This window comes from Ictalurus punctatus, chromosome 19 (assembly GCF_001660625.3).
Source record: "Ictalurus punctatus breed USDA103 chromosome 19, Coco_2.0, whole genome shotgun sequence".
Lineage (NCBI taxonomy): Eukaryota > Metazoa > Chordata > Actinopteri > Siluriformes > Ictaluridae > Ictalurus > Ictalurus punctatus.
In genome coordinates, this window is record NC_030434.2 from 6,313,662 (window position 1) to 6,328,785 (window position 15,124).

Here is a 15,124-nt window from a genome sequence, read left to right on the forward strand (position 1 = left end):
TGAAAAATGCAAAACTATAATAACCTTGCTCCTGATCCAAATTGTTCTTTATTTTGTCAGGTCACATTTGTCACGTCTGTTCCCTGGAAACAGAAATGATTAGTTCATCTCTCGAGTCTTTGGCTTCAGGTCATTGGTTCATCATGTGACCGGCCCATAGGCTGAATGCAGTGGGGCTGTGAAGTGATGAACGAACGACTCGAACCCGAAGACTGGAGAGGTGAACTAATCATTTCTGTTTCCAGTACAGAACCTATGGGGATGTTACAGCGCATGCGCAGTCAAAAATGACCAAATCATTCATAAACGACTACTGTGTATCCTGGATGTTTATTTATGAATTGCTCTGTGTTATTTTTGAATTTGAAGCTGCTTGAATTTTTGAAAACTTAAATTTGCACGTGTTGTCCCCAAGCTTTCTGATTTCACTCAATACAACACCTGTTTACAGCCTTTAAACACAACATGACTTCTGCTTCTGCATTTAAAAATATATTTCGTCACATTTCTCTCAATAACAGACCGCTAATGAGAGAAATGTGATGAAACATATTTTAAAACACATTATGTTTATTCCACCCTGATAAAAATAATATTCCCCAAATATTCTGGATGTTTAATTCATGAGAAACTGAAGAGTGTCACGATTCCCCCTTGAAGCAGCGTGCTCGAAGCGCGAATGCGCGAGCACCTGCTTTTCCGCTGTTGACCGTAGGGACATCGGGACACGTGGGTTTTGTTTATGTCTGTCATGTCTCCTCCCTGTTCCGTCATTGGCTGGGAATCGTAGTCGTAGTCGTAGTCAGTGCTGGATATCGGCTTCCAGTTAATCGTCATAGTTTGTTTCTTGTTTTGGTTATCGACCTAGATTCCTGCCTAGCCCCGTGTATACCTGTTTGCCAATCGCCTGACCTCTTGCCTGTTTATGAAGTACGTCTTGGATCACGTTTTGGATTTGTCTGCCTGTCTGTCTTCTAAATAAACATTGTTCATCCTGCGCTTGCATCCGCCTTATATCTGCTCCGTCACGATTTGTGACAAAGAGGGGAAGTTGAAAGGACTATATAGTGTATATGCCATAAAAACCTGTTTTACAGGTAAGGTTACACCTGAACCTCACGCGCCTCACAGCCACTCATCCATCAGTTTTCACACAGCTAGCACCAATAACATACATGGAAGCGGTGTCTAAACTTAAATTAATAAACAGAAATTAAATTCATTTTGATAAAGGATACAAAAAACATGGCAGATCCATTTAACGTGGGAACTGCTGATGCTTCGACAGCGTTAAGAATAAATCTACCAGCTGCCAATGCAAAACACATGGAAATGAATGTATTTCAAATAAAGTACTGTATTACTCTTCCCTTTGCACTTGCATATGAATGTCATTAAAATACTAACATTTTATCATAAAACAATTTTTTTTTATGAATGTAGACTTTATACGAGCTCCTGCCCTTTTTCTATATTATTTAAAAGTTCCTCTATCAATATTAATTAGTAAACAATTATATTATTTAAAAAGCATTTGAATTCAAATTAACATGAGAGTGTGCACAAAACAATAGCAAATTAATCACAAGAAAGTCTGAGAATGTTTCTATTTATTTGTCCGACTCGAGTCTGCAGACAGATTGTCTCATTGTTACACAATCGTGATGCGTCTCACTCCAACAGACAGACAGGTTTGCTTAGAAAATTACCTACCTATACCCAGAGCTTCTAAATATGACTAATAAATTAAGCCCTGACTCCATGAGCTCACAGGTGTGTTGTGATTGGCCAGGATTGAGTTCTATTAGAGGGGCGGCTGTGGCTCAGGTGGTAGGGCGGGTTTTCCACTAATCGTAGGGTTGGCGGTTCGATTCCCGGCCTGCATGACTCCACATGCCGAAGTGTCCTTGGGCAAAACACTGAATCCCAAGTTGCTCCCGATGGTAAGTTAGCGCCTTGCGTGGCAGCTCTGCTACCATTGGTGTGTGAGTGTGTGTGTGAATGGGTGAATGAGACACAGTGTAAAGCGCTTTGGATAAAAGTGCTATATAAGTGCGCCATTTAGAGCCTGGCTCCTTTACTTTTTCTGAGAGGTGTTTTCTCTGAATCGTGCAGTGTTTTTTATTATTATTATTATTATTATTATTATTATTATTATTATTATTATTATTATTATTATTATTATTATTATTTAAACTTCTTGAATGTCTGACAGCTTGAATTTGCATGTTTTTCCCCAAGCATTACAAATTCAGTTTCTGCTGACTCTGATTTCACTCCATACAACACCTCTTTACAGCCTATAAACACACCACAGCTGCATCTGAAATCGTGTACTGTGACAGAGACACACTTCACAGCTGTTGAAACAGTACATACTAATCAGTATGTGTGTGTATTATGACTACAATCCCGGACATACTACCTCCACCATGTTAGCATTGTCATGTGACCTTTGATGTCATCATAAACACAAAAATCAAACAGCCACCAGATTAAATCAACCGCACTAACGGCAAAACGCATATCAGGAAAGTTAACTGAATTAGTAATGTAATGTGGGCAGTGTTAACAGGCTGAGGTGAATTCGTTGCTGTTAGCTTGGCCAGCTAAGGCATGATGGAGGTCACACAAAAGTTTTCAAATGCTGTAACAACTGTTTATTTGTTTAAACCATCAACAATTTATTTGTGTACTGTTAAACACGTCCTGTTTAACCAAGCTTTAACCCTCAAAGACTGAAACCGCGGCCCACGGATAAAAATAACTGTTGTTCAAAAATGTTTAATAACTTTTGAACTGCTGATCCAATCTGTATGCGTTAAAAGGTATCATAAAGTGTAAATACTCAGCTTTTCAGTGATATTACACTTGTCTCAGCTGAACGTTCATCGTGGTTATGCTATCACATTCTATGTATCACATTCTAACCAACCTATGCAGTTGGTTCCTCTGAGGCAAACAGGAACAGCTGTTGGTGTTTAGTGGCGTAGCGGCAGGGGATCACAAGGTGACACATAAAACCTCAGGACTGTCCCTACTGAATCCAGTTCTGGTTGTTATATTATGTAAATACTTCTTATATAGTTTGTGAAAATTATATGCACCAGTTGTTCATTTGCACCTAGTATATTTCTCAATTTCTATTTGTGAATATCATTTGCACTGTTTGTATTTTTGTTGCACAAGACAGTTTTCACTACTTGTTTCACTGTTTGCATTTGTTCATGTTCTTTTATGGACACATCTACATTTTCAGTGAATAAAATACCCTTTTTCATTGAAAAATGCATAGAATAATATTGTAATAAATGGCTATAACTTGCTAAGGGAATGTTAGATGAAGACAAAATTTCATTTGGAAGTCTAAAACATCCAGGTATAACTTTATAAAGAAAAAAGAAGGTTTTGTTTGAGTCCACAATAAAAAAAAAAAAATAAAAAAAACACCACCATACTGTTTCTGGCATTTTTATAAATATTATACTGGTAATAAATCATTCTCAGACATTATTTTTTAAATTGGCACTTTAAATGAGCTAGATTGATAAAAAACTTCTCCCGTTTAAAATGATATATGGCACTTGATGCTGACTGCTAGAATATGTTAGAAAAACAAAAAATACAGGAGTCAGATTTCCCAAAAATCGATCTAGGTCTTTTAAGGTTTAATACTTCAAAAGAGCTGGCACGCATTTTCTACACACAGTTTTTTTTCTGAGCTTGTCCGCACCAGCCCCGCTGTATTATGGGAATTTGATTAAATTTTGGGGAATTTTTGATTCTATAAATTCCAGTGGTTTCAGTACCGCGACATACAACCCCAATTCCAAAAAAGTTGGGATGCTGGGTAAAATGTAAATAAAAAGACAATGCAATGATTTGCAGATCTCTTGAACCCACATGTTATTCACAGTAGAACATAGAAAACATATCAAATGTTTAAACTGAGTAAATGTACAATTTTCACAAAATTTTAAGAGACACAGGTTTTTGAACTGAGCACTGATAAAGAAATGATGGTCTCTCTCCTCTTTAGTCCTCTTAACTTTAGAGGATGCTGCGTCCATGGTTTCCAAAAAGAATTTCAAGTTTAGTTTCGTCTGATCACAGAACAGTTTTCCACTTTGCCTCAGTCCATTTTAAATGAGCTTTGGCCCAGAGAAGACAGCTGCATTTCTGGATCATGTTCATATATGGCTTCTTCTTTGCCTGATAGAGCTTTAACCAGCATTTGTGGATGGCACGGCGAACTGTGTTCACAGACAATGAGTTCTGGAGGTGATTCTGAGCCCATGCAGTGATTTCCATTACAGGATCATGCCTGTTTTTAATGCAGTGCCGCCTGAGGGCCCGAAGATCACTGGCATGCAGTATTGATTTTCACCCTTGTCCCTTGCGCACAGAGATTTCTCCAGATTCTCTGAATCTTTGATGATATTATGTACTGGAGATGATGAGATATTCATAGTCTTCACAATTTTACATTGAGGAACATTATTCTGAAAATGTTCCACAAATTGTAGACACAGATTTTCACAGATTGGTGAACCTCTGCCCATCTTTACCCCTGAAAGACTCCGCCTCTCTAAGATACTCTTTTTATACCCAATCATATTACTGCCCTGTTCCCAAGTAACCTCCAGCTGTTTCTTTTTAGTAACACTTACTTTTCCAGCCTTGTGTTGCCCCCGTCCCAACTTTTTTGAGACATGTTGCGGCCATCCAATTCAAAATTACCTTATTTGTTCTTAAAATGGTACATTTACTCAGTTTAAACATTTGATATGTTTTCTAGGTTCTATTGTGAATAACATGGGTTTATGAGATTTGCAGATCATTGCATTGTGTTTTTATGTACATTTTACACCACGTCCCAACTTTTTTGGAATTGGGGTTGTAAAATGGTCATTTCTGGAGGTGTGGTGAAGACGCCCCAATACAAAAAAATTACAGATCACCAAACATACACAAAATACGGGGTTTTTATGTTTAACTATTCAAATGTTTAACTAATTTTTCGATGTTTAAAAAAAAAAAAATAAGAAGGTGAAGAAGATAAATTAACTGTCAAACTGTTAAATCAAACGTAAACTTTGCTGTTTGTGTGTAAATAAAGTTGTGAATGATAATGATGATAATTATGAGTTTTTAATGTTTGTTTATTGTCTTTTCTCCTACTGTGTAGTTTACCATTTCACACACAACCCATAACTCCCGGTTCCAACTGAGAGAAATGTGACGGAATATATTTAAAAACACATGATGTTTGTTCCACACTGATAAAATGATATTCCCCAAACCTTCTGAATGTTTAATTCAGGAGAAACTGAAGAGAGGAACTTGAAAGGTCTGAACTTCACGCGCTGCAGATTTCCTACAGCTGATTTTACACCAGTTTTATTTACAATATATCATCATTCTTCTTATATAAAGTCATTTATAATAAAGAAATCACTCACCTTTAGTCAACAATCCTTGTTGTGTGAGATTAATATCACCGTTTCTACCTTTTTCCAATACTCCACAAAATGTAGTCGAGTCTGAGGGAGAAACACTTTCACTTAAGGAAGGAGGATTCATTACAGGTGATGAGTCGTTCAGGAATGAGTCGACTCTTTGAGCCAGATCTTTAGGTGAACTTTTCCTGTTTTGCGCAATGATGTTTAATGTCCCCGACAAGTAACATGTTAGTATCATGATTTCCTCGTATCCAGGTTTTGGCATTAAAAATGAGGTCATCCCTTGATTTGATATGCAGCAGTGTTTTCTATGAGTGGAGGATGAACTTTAAACCTCAGTATCGCAATCGTGTGGTGTGTATCCCTGGGCCCAGCTCGGTTTGTTTGCTGTCTTGCTGACTGCTAAATAAACCTGCTTCCTCTGAATCCAGTTTCATGAGTTCTGCTATTTTATTTCTCTAAAAATACAAGTCAGACAGCTTAATTAAGTTCATAGTTTAAATTTGTGAGCTGGCAGGGCCAGTGCAGGTTGAAGAAGCCAAAAAATCCTGCACATGCAAGAAAACTCAGTAACACTACATCAGTACAGTTGATAGTATTACAGTGAAACTGCCTCTGTCTAATACATAGTGTCATCTTAGTGACAATTGTCTTAGTGACTTCACATTTTGTAAATGTTTCAATAAGTATTTTTCAAGTAACAGATTTTTGTATTTTTTGTTCCAGTGGCAGACAAAGTTTGTGTGGAAATTGTGAATGAGCATCATTGGATGTTGATGGTGACAGCAAGAGTGTCACGAGATGGAGGCTGTGACTGAAGCAAGTGCAGGTTTGGCAGATTTAATATCAACATAGTCCAAGGGTAAGGCAGAAACCCATAGTCAATAAACAGGCAGAGGTCAGGTGTTCAGGCAAAACTAGGCAGGGCAGATAATCAAAGTCAAAGGGGTAAATAAAGGTCAAAACTCAGAATGGTAAAACACGATAACAAGGCTTGGACAACGACAGAGACTAGACAGCTGTACGTTTACTTCGCAAAGTTCAAACGTTCACAAGGTCTCTTTATAAGCTGTGTTTTGATTGTGTGTGAGATTGGGTGCAGGTGTGTGTGTTTATATCTCCGGAGAAGGTGAGCGTGTGTGTATGGGAAGTGTAGTCCTCTTCGGCCATGTTTGTAGTTTGTGGTACCTCCTGGGAAATGTAGTTGCTGGTTTGCTGTGATACTCTTGCTACTTCAAGCTGTGTATCTATAGTGATGTATACATTCCACATAATTAGATATTTACTAATTCAATTTGGACATGCATACATGCTCTCATTTATTATTAAGAAAGTCTACACAATACCCCACATTGTAGAATTTCACTATTATCCTTCTGTGTAATGTATTTTGTGTTTCCATGTCAACAATAAAAGGTTTTGTACCCACATAAGAAAAGAACCCTTTTCTTGGATCCACTGGGGGAAACTGATGGAACGATTAAGGTGTGCCTGGAGTCTACAGGTTAAATTTGACTTTAAAATGTAGTTGTACTTGTGTCCTTTGAGTTGTTAAATGATGATGTGCAACAGCTTTCACATATGTAGTGTTCACATTCTTTACAGTATTCATGAGAAAAAAAAGATGCAATGTTTCTCCCTCATAGATGTCAGTAAGATCATCCTGTGGTGTCCAAGCCTTAAAAGTGATTGTGAAATGTCGTTACCTAAACATTGTTTTCAAACAAAAGTCAGTAACAATTAGAGTGAAGATCTGCTTTTATTCATGGAGGTTTTATTAAATGTGGTAATAAAATACGTATACTATATCTAATACTTAAAATTTTATGCTTGATTTGTTTGTAATCAATTAGAGAAAAAAAAAATCATAGATCGTGCATTCCTCATGCCATTCTGCTAATCAAAGTTCTCTACAGTTTGCAGAGAGAATTTTACAGGGGAGGCGATAAATCTAATGTAAAAAAATATATAAATAAATAAATGAAAAGGATATTTTTATGGTTGCCGTGGTAATCACAACAATTTTCTGCATAATCAGCATCAACTAATAAAGGAATGGTTAATGTTGTGCTCATTTTGGGTCGACATGTACAGTAAGATTACTTACTTTCCACTGTACACCATGTGCTACAGAAAATTCCAGGTTTAATCAGAACACAACATTTATGTTGGTGAGAACTTCCAAAAATCGTAGGAATAATAATAATATTAGCAGTCAGTTAATTTAGAGATCACCTGTATTTAGGGATACCCTATAATGCAAAACTTATGTACCACTACACGTCCCTGTTTCCTCAGGTCTGCTGTGACGGCGGTCAGAGGTGGTACCACCATGAATGTTTACAGAGACCTCCAGGGGATTAGGAGTACTTGTCCCCTATATGCATGTAATGGTGTCCCTTGTTGTAACATTTTATTTATTAACCCAACAAATAACCCAATTAGGTTATATTTTCTCCCACTTCTCTTTGTTGGTTTGTTTGTTTGTCTGTCAGCAGGATCCAGAAAAAGGGGCGCATCCTGGAATATATATATATATATATATATATATATATATATATATATATATATATATATATATATATATATATATATATATATATATTTGCTTTAGAAACAAAGTTTTGACCGTATTTAATTTATTATTTACTCATTGTTTATTTTATGAGTTATATTTTTATATTATTGATAGAATATTCCTTTTATTAATGATATATTTATTTTATTTATGCTTTTTTCTCAAAAGTCACTGCATTTTAAATTATTGTGTTGTTTCTTGTGATGGTGTTCATTATATAATTACAATAAATTCTGTATATGTTCTGTGAGGGAAATTACTCATTTTTACCTTGTAATAAGTTTGTTCTTGTTCTGTTTCATTCTCATGTGAGGATAACGCCTAAGAAGACCATGTCATGTCACTGAGATCAGTACAGAATGTTTATCTGCTTACAGACACACAAACATGTTCGTCTGTTCAAGGCTCATCTAAATATCTTCCAAGATCCTAAAACAAAGCCTGTTTAAACTGCCTCAAACTGCTTCTTATCGGTACACAGAATTATGTCACGCTCTGAGTTTCATACATATAGTAGTGGTTCAGTACAAGGGCGGCAGAGCGCTCTCATTATTCTATCCTGCTTTATTCTGTCCTGTATTAACCGTCTTTCTGTAATAAACCTTTTTACCTTCAGAGGACAAGTCTGGCATCTCCTGGCTGGGCTGCGCGAGTCTTTCAGCTTTTCTGGACAACAAGCAAACCGGAGGACGCTCGTGGAAAAGTTTTCACCCTGAAATCCATGTTGATACAGGTGGTTTGCCCTTTGTTGTGCAGAGCGAAAGACCGACGCAGACTTACCACTGACCACTGAATCATAAAAAAAAAAAGCCTTAAGGTGAATTTTATAAAGTCATTGTGTATTGCTGTCTCTATGGAAGGGAGTCAGTGATATAAGAAATGCGTGTATTACATTGAGCGATTTCTTATAAGAAGTTCCGTGAACTTCGCCTCTGCGACGGCAGAGATCTTGGTGTTTCTTAGATCACAGCTTCAAAACTAAGATATATACCGACGGGTATATATATATAGAGAGATATAATAACGGTAAAATTATTTGCTAATGGAAAGAGTCCGTTTCAAGGAATAAATAAGTGAAGATAGTACTTATTAAGAAGCACAAGAGGCACAATATTTTTACGGCGGGTTATTATGAAGTGGCATGCCCCATTGACTCATTCCATCATATCAGCGGTACATGATATATTTGGCAAATTTAACGCACAAGTAAATTCTACTGATATATATATATATATATATATATATATATATATATATATATATATATATATATATATATATATATATATATAAAAAAAGAGAGAGAGAAGGGAAGGGAAAACTGTAAGTCTTACCAAACTGCTGTATGTGGACTCGCCCTCACAGGTAAACGCTTTTACATTCTTAAGATTTGCTCTCTTGAACCTATAAGTTATATGATTAATTAAATGTCTAGAGATTTGGCACACATTTTGAACATTTTCTGTCCGCACGAGAATGCATATTCATTTGATTTTCATAACATGTTAAATTGATTAAAACTTTTAGTTATAGAAGGTGGAAAAAGAAAATAAATATATATAAAGGAAAATATGGGAAAAACATATAGCAAAGCACATCCTGAGACACATGCTATGGTATGTATAGGGTGCTCATATGTTGGTCCTAATATCTCATTTATGCGTGTGAATTATGGGGAAGGATGTTTGAACCAATATGATGTATGGGTTAAAGAATGTGCTTTTCCTGAAAAGAAGTAGTTTTAGCCTCAGACAGTTAGAACAATTGAAACTTAATTTAGAGAAAATGAAGAGAGAGAGACCCCTAAAACAAAGAGTGAAGTGCAGTTTTTGTCTGACTGGAAGGCATTTGCTGAATGTCAGAGCGAGGCACATAAAAGAGAGAAAAAATGTCAGGCAGGGCCCTCACCTGTTTCTCAGTGTGCTAAATTGCAGAAAGCCGATCCTGACCTGGACTCCGCCCCACCACGACGCCCGCAGCCAGTAAGGAGGGAGGAGCCTGCAGTTTCAGAGGCACCTCCTCATGATGAAGCGGCCCAGCCTACACCACTCTATCTGAACCTGCCAGAACTGAGCCACAAACCCCCACCGAACTATGCGCCAGCTGTCCTAGCTTCACCGGTGGTGTTATACACGAGATCCCAAGTGAAGGGACCAACAACGTTGCTGCCTGAGGGCTTCAGACCAAAAAAATCGGACAGAGAAGGGACAATGCATGCCGTGGTAAATGCCCCAATGCTAGAAGTGGCCAGAGAAGGAGGCCCTATGCTAGTTCACAGACCCTGGACATTGGAGGACATCAGGAGCAGCATGACGCATCTGCCGGTGCTCCACGAAGTAGGAGGACGAAAGTTTGTACATGAACTTCAGATATTCTGCAGAGAATTCAGACCCACCACTCATGAACTATGACGGCTGCTCGTGGCGAAACTTGCCACGGACTGGGTCAAGGTTTCACGTGAATTCCCAGAGAACGATGTCCGCCTGATCAACCCACAGTGGGATGATGAAGTCAACGCAATGTACAGAGTACAAATCACTGCACTCCAGAAGAAGCTGATGAACACCTTTCCTTTGCAAATGGATATGACAAAAAAAAACAAAGTGCTAGTAGCAAGATTCAGATGCTGTATCACAGTACCTGTCCAGGCTCACTGAGATCCATGATGCAAACTCAGGCTTGGAGAAACCCGACGCTCTGGCAGATGAGCATGCGGCCATCACAGCATGGGAGGCACATCTCAGAAACAGCTTTATGAACGGCATTAAACCAGAAATTGCCGCTATAATCAAACAACAGTGCATCACCTGGGACACCAGAAACCTCACACAAATGGAAAGGTATGCAATCCACATGGAGAAGCTCCTACGAGAGGCAAAGGAAAGAAAGATGGAAAGGAGAGGAAGACCAAAAACACACAGACGAGGAAGACCCAGGCGTCAGGGCTATGGACCAGTATTAAACTGTTACAACTGTGGAAAAGTTGGACATTTTGCAAGAGACTGTCCAGAGCAGAAGCGAACTGATGGGCGGAGCTAAGGGAAGGGTGAGGCACCTGGGAACAGAAGAGGTGACAACAGACACCCAAACTATCAGTTAGCTCACAAAGAACAGGAATATATGTACACACCCACATACAACATTAGTCAGACTGACAATTCACAAAGTCTGAACCAGTCATTTCCCATAACCTTTTAAAGTATAATGCCTCTCCTTTTACACAGTTACCATGTATACCTCTTGTAGTTAATGGGCAAAGTGGCACATTTTGATTCAAGAGCAACGTATTCAGTAATAGAACACTGCGAATTAAAAGAATCCCCAAAAATGAGTTTGTGGTCACTGCACTCCATGGGTACGACATTCAGTATTAGAACGTTTCTCTGAACCGTTAGTTTGTGAATGTGAAAATGGGAAAAGAATAACCCACCAATTCCTAATTTCATCTTCATGTCCAGTCAATCTACTGGGCAGGGACTTAATGTGTGTTTTACACTTAAATTTGATGTCCTCACCTCGGGGAGTAACAATGATGACTCATCTTTGGGAACTCCGTTTGTTAAAGAAACAGAGGTCTGTGTTTATCAATGGTCCATGCATAACAAGCCTAGAGCCTGTGCTCATTTGTTGAAGTTGGCACATGATAAGATGACGGACAACTATGTTGAATTTATGCTGTCCTCTGCCCTTCATTGCACAGTGCAAGTGCATGAAAGAAGAGACTTTAATTTGAGAAAGATATGGATATCCCAGAAAGTGAAGAGCTGTACCTATATTGGTGTGACAAATTTTGTGCATGTTCAGTCAAATTGAATGACACGCAGTTGCGTGTATTTTTCATCCCAGAATTAGTGCCCCACGTCTCATTAGCCAAAAATAAAGAACAAACATTAGAAAGACATGTTACTGTGGGTCAGATTATGTGAGAGTGGGAAAATTACAGATTGGGAACAGAAACCCACCTCCAACATATGGTACAGCCCGATGCTGGGAGTTTATAAAAAAAATTTCTTTCTGGAAATGTGCAAGGTTAACCTGGATGTAATGTGTCCTGATAAGGGAATGTTTCTGAAGCTTGGGACAAGCCCCACACCCCTAGAGATACACCCACAATTGAAGAAGTTGCCTCTCAGGCTGTGGGCCCAAGGGAAACATGACGTAGGCCTGATTAAAAGTGCACTACCAGTCGTGATCACGCCCAAATCTGACTTTAGGCCCAGACAATCTCAATACCCTCTTAAATCAGAAACTACTGAGGGCATTAGACCAGATTAAAATTCATTATTGAAGGCAGGGGTCATTGTTCCCTATCCTGATTTGTCAGTGCGCATTCCAATATTTCCAGTGTGAGAAGCAAAAAAAAAACAAACAACCTGCAACCTGATGAATGGTGATTTGTACAAGATTTGCAAGCGTTTAATGCAGCAGTCAAACAGAGAGCTCCAGACGTGCAAAATTCTTACACTGTATTAAGCCAGGTTCCAACAAATAGCAAATGGTTTTCAGTCGTAGATTTAGCTAATGCATTTTTTTCAGTATATCTCTTGATAAAGACAGTTTCGGTTTGCATTCATATTTGATGGACATCCTTACACTTTCACTCGCTTGTGTTAAGGGTATTGAGAGTCAATAACGATATACAACCAAACGCTAATGGACAGCTTAGCACCTCTACCACTTTCTCCAGGGCACAGTGTGAAACTGACACCATTAAATTGTTGCAGCATCTTGCCAAAGAGGGACACAAAGCCAGTCTCTCCATATTACAGTATGTACAACAAGAAGTGAGATTTCTTGAATCATGACATTTCTGCAAAGGTAAAGAAACTCTCCACTGAAAGAGTATCTGCAATCCAGAAGATTCCCAAGCCTCTGATGAAGAAACAAGTTCTCTCTTTCCTAGGTATGTGTTCGTATCGCAGAACTTTCATTCTTATCTATTCCAGTCTAGAAGCACCGCTCAGAGAGATGGCATATGCAACAGGTTGGACAGCTCATTCTCAGGTAAGTTGGATCCAGTTGGTGCAGAAGTTGGATCCAGTTGGTGCACGTGCCGTAGCAGCAGCTGAGAAAGCTGTGGTGACCTGGTGACCTATGCAGTAGTGACCACACACGAGACGGTCTGTCAGGAAGTCTCCCCTCAAACCTTTCAGCACAAGCAGCTGAACTGTATGCCAGCATGAAGACATGCTGAGGGACAGTCAGTAAATATCTACACAGACAGTAGATATGCCTTTGAGGTAGTACATGATTTGGGGACAATTGGGAAACACAGGAACTTCCTGACGAGTTCAGGAACACACATAGCCCACCACAAACTAGTCTCTGAGCTGCTGGACGCAGTCCCACTCCCAAAAACTATTGCAGTATGCAAATGTGATGCACACATGGAGATAATATGGAGAGACTGGCTTTGTGTCCCTCTTTGGCAAGATGCTGCAACAATTTAATGGTGTCAGTTTCACACTGTGCCCTGGAGAAAGTGGTAGAGGTGCTGTTGGCTCGAATTTAGCCTATTACCCAAAAACATTTAAAACTCAACTTAGAAGCCAATACTCACATCTACCTCTGAGCCCAGTTGGAGATAGAAAAAATACACCAGCCGTGAGTGAGAAGAAGCAAGGGTCCAGCTTTATTGTTCCATTCCACCACACGAGATCCACACCGATGAGAATTCTCAAAAGTGATCTCCCTACCCTGAGCTTAAGCTCCAGTATTTATACTGTATTTACACACTAGATAACCCATAGGTTTCCAGAAAAGGCCTATTTCACTTACCCATAGAATTGAAACCAGGGGTTTTAATTTACACATAAAATCAGAACCCAGGCATTTCCAACAACCCAGGAAACAAAAACCCAGAGTTTCTAGTTACCTAGGTTGTCAAAAACCAGGATTCTCATTCACCTAGGGGGTCAAAAACCAGGATTCTCATTTACCTAGGTAGTCAGAAACCAGGATTCTCAATTCCCTAGGTAAAAAAATGACGTAGACAAGACGACTAAACAACCAGGAGGGACCTTGGTCTTATCGTTATCTCGAGGGGGGGGGGGGGGGGGGGGGGCAGTTTGACCCAGCCACCCTTATAACTGGCTTTCTTCATGGTTCTCTAAAAAATTAAGGCTTTCCTTGCGAGACGAGAATCTTCACCACCTGAATCATGAGTAAGTTATATTTTCCTTTTTTCCCTGTATTTCTCGTTTATAATTTATTTTCATATTTGCACTATATTTCTTATTTTATATATATTTATACTACTTGAAAAGCGGTTTACTGTACTTCCAACTTCTTAATATCATTACAGTTCTACTGTCCTGCATATCCTACTATTCTGTTTTTTATAGAGTTTCTCTATTACTATAAGATATTATTAAAGTTATTCATGTGTGTGTGTATGAGAAAGAGAGAGTGTGTGTGTGTGTGTTGTGTCTACTTGCCCGCCCTTGACTGTACGAGCGTGTGTGTGTGTGTGTGTGTTTTAGCACTCCTCAGCTCGTACACTTCTTTCGACTATTTCGACTAATAACCCATAAAGATCTTTAAAGTGTTTTACCAATTTATCCACCTCTGACTAAAACCGCTTCTGTATGTCTAGGTGCCGGTGCCCGTCGTCAGTCCCTTCTCTCTCCGTTACTGGACCTGGATCTGGATCTGGACCTCCCTTATGTTTATTTTATGACATTTTTTATCCACAACATTTCCCCCTCTGAGGCTATGAAGCCTCATACAATACCTTAATTAAGCATGGAGGAACTGATTCTGCCGCACCCCATGGCCGTCCCCCGCTAGCTGTCGGAGGATTACTCTAACGAAGCCATAATCCCTGCGCCCGTCCCCGTAATCCAATGGGTCCCTTACAATAACCACTTCTACGCAACACTGAACCGAATAGAGCTGAGGAGGTTTTTTAGACCTGGTGGGAGACATGTGTAGATGTACCTAGCCATAACTCTTAACCCTTAACTTACTTCTCCTTTTAACTATGTATATATATATCTCATTTCGAATCTAACTACCTTGATTATACTTTGTTTGCCTACATCGATTATAAGTGTGATTAACTGAGTTCCCCTAATCATTCATT

General features: G+C 38.9%; 3 protein-coding genes across 13 annotated transcripts in view; 1 reads left to right on the plus strand and 2 right to left on the minus strand.

The window, feature by feature from the left end:
• The window catches only part of LOC108280067 (NACHT, LRR and PYD domains-containing protein 12), a 353,895-nt gene that overhangs the window by 170,674 nt on the left and 168,097 nt on the right, over window positions 1-15,124 (minus strand). The gene's annotated exons all lie outside the window — the stretch shown is intronic.
• The window catches only part of LOC128635404 (uncharacterized), a 166,789-nt gene that overhangs the window by 87,247 nt on the left and 64,418 nt on the right, over window positions 1-15,124 (plus strand). The window lies entirely within an intron of this gene.
• The window catches only part of LOC124627493 (actin nucleation-promoting factor WASL), a 57,463-nt gene that overhangs the window by 14,424 nt on the left and 27,915 nt on the right, over window positions 1-15,124 (minus strand). Inside the window, exon 1 of one of the 3 annotated variants that reach the window (XM_053688279.1) lies at window positions 5,463-5,547. The exons of the other annotated variants lie outside the window; for them this stretch is intronic. The gene's annotated coding sequence lies outside the window, so the exon portion shown is untranslated. Of the gene's footprint in view, window positions 1-5,462; window positions 5,548-15,124 lie in introns of those variants that run through there. 3 annotated transcript variants of the gene reach the window in all.